The 2,548-nt window shown below is 42.1% G+C and overlaps 1 pseudogene; it reads left to right on the forward strand.

The window, feature by feature from the left end:
* LOC104623688 overlaps positions 1-770 on the forward strand; it is a 1,177-nt pseudogene extending 407 nt beyond the window's left edge.
* The last annotated feature ends 1,778 nt before the right edge of the window (positions 771-2,548 follow it).

Here is a 2,548-nt window from a genome sequence, read left to right on the forward strand (position 1 = left end):
AGGCCATTCATAATCGAGCGTTGCCCAACCACTTACATTTCCATTCCATTGAACACGAGGAAGCCATGAATGCAGCCTACTCGGGTTACGTCTACACACATCGGCTTTTCCACCGAGGAGAGGATGAACAGTATGCTGAGCCTTACGCCGACTATGGTCTGCAGGAGCATGTGTATGAGGAGATAGGAGATACGCCAGACCTCGATGTTAGGGAGGGGATCCAACAGTATGAGCATGAGAGGGAAGAAGCCGACGATTACCGCAAGGAGGCACTTGGTGCCCGCCTTCACCATTATGATGAACGGTCTGACGGAGAGTCTGACAGCCCTGAGAAGGAGGCAGAGTTTGCGCCCTACCCAAGAATGGACAGTTATGAACAAGAGGAGGACATTGATCAGATTGTGGCAGAGGTGAAGCAGAGCATGAGCTCCCAGAGCTTAGACAAGGCAGCTGAAGACATGCCAGAGGCAGAGCAGAGTTTGGAACATGGTCATGCTCTTGTTGATGGCGGGCATGAAAGTAATGGCCAGATCCCAGCTGGTTCTCAGGTTACATCCAGCTCGGGAGAATCTGTACAGAGGTACAGCAAGGAAAAGAGAGATGCAATTTCACTGGCCATCAAGGACATTAAAGAGGCTATTGAGGAAGTGAAAACAAGGACCATCCGTTCTCCTTATACCCCTGATGAACCTAAGGAGCCTATCTGGGTGATGAGGCAGGACATCAGTCCAACCAGGGACTCTGACGACCAGAGGCCACTAGATGGAGATGTGAGTATAGCTTTCAGCTCTCACGTTTATGTATGTCTCGTTCTTCCAATTGTGACATACATGGCAGTGAAGGAGGGTGCATTTTGTTCTTGTTCTGTGACTCACCCTTCAGTAAAAGTACGGAGTGCTTTGTCTGTTTTACATTTGTAATCTAGAGGACATGTAAGAGGTAAGCATGTGCATTGTGAGTGGGCCAAATTTTTCTTTATGAAGCGCTGCTGACCCCAGTTATACTATATAAGAATTTGTAACATGAAGCTCTTTACTTGTTTTTTATGAAACAAATGCTATTACATTTTTTACCACCATGGGATATTTTAGAAGAACTACTGAACAGTTTGTCTTCTATTATCTACCCTTGTGTGTTTCTGTTAATTCTAGGTTTCTAAGTTTCATTTTCTGTCACGTAACAATCCTAATAGTTCCATCAGAAATCCATTATTCTTTATGATGGTATCATAGATCAGATTCATATTCCAGAAGAGTTGCAGGTTTTTTGTCCACTTGCAGGCTCTAGAAATGTGGTACAAACCTTAGCATATTACATTATCACTGTAAAGCGTATTTACTCTCCAGCAACCAAAGTATTGAAGGCTATTGTTCAAAGTTACAGCATCATCATTTCTGAAACTCTGTACTTTTGGCGTGAGGCTTAACTTGGACCAGAATCAGTTCACAATTTGTCATTCCAGCTGCCTGTATGATAATCTTTACTTGAAGTTTTCTGGGTTTTCTGCATATCTAATAAAATAAACTCATCAACAACTGTTAACTGCATTAAATTTATGCCTGATATGAAAAGAGCTGGTAGGTAAATTTACTGGCCAAAAATAGTCTATCATATGGACCCATGCTATTACTTCAAGGATAACTTCACTGCAAACATCTGCTCCATTCTCTTTAATGCTTTGGAATGTTTTTTGTGACCTTTGTTTTTTTGGAAGAACATCAAAAGATAGAACATTTTGTGTGGTTTTTGGTGCTTTAAACCTTCTAGGAAAGCATCAGAACTATCCAAAGAGGGAATTCAGATGGTGAAAAAAGATCACATGCCATGTAGATCTATGGCAGGCTTCTGATTTTTTTAACTGCCTTCAAAAAGGCTTGTATTCTACAAATGGGAATAGATTTTTGGAGCATAGTGTTTTGAGTTGCTGAAAAACACGTACAAGCTTGTTCTCCAAAAAGACAGATTCATTACCCAGTGTGCAATAAGCCAATTTCACACACAGAGATGAGGTACCAGTTTATTACAAAGTTGTGCAAGTTTGGGTGCTAGTTGGCAGAGACAAAAAGCTAGCGCACCTGGGGACTTTTCACAGTGTTTCTCACACACATTCTTATCTATAGCCACTGCCTTAACTCAGCCCCCTCCTCACACCAATTGGCAAGTTAATTTACATGTTGTTACACAACCATTTCGACATACTACGTATGCCCGGGGGTGGGAGTCTGACCCAGGCTGGGGTCGTCTTGACCTATGAGGATAGTTCGGTTAAGGCTACAGCTTAATCATGCTTTTGGCTGACTATTCTAAATATACTGATTAATTGCACAGTTACTTCACTCATGCTCCGGGATGTTCTTGTCTTGAAGGACAGATCTGAAGCAAAATCGAGATTAGAAGTTCCTTCACTATTCTCTTTCCTCAAGGATGGTCAGCTTGTTCCTTGACAAACAACATACCTCAGCTATGCCTACATTTGCATGTATAAAGGTTAACTCTTCCTTGCCTGATAACAATTCCCCCCTTTGAGACTTGTTAACTAGTAGCGTTA

This window comes from Phaethon lepturus, unplaced genomic scaffold, assembly GCF_000687285.1.
Source record: "Phaethon lepturus isolate BGI_N335 unplaced genomic scaffold, ASM68728v1 scaffold14567, whole genome shotgun sequence".
Lineage (NCBI taxonomy): Eukaryota > Metazoa > Chordata > Aves > Phaethontiformes > Phaethontidae > Phaethon > Phaethon lepturus.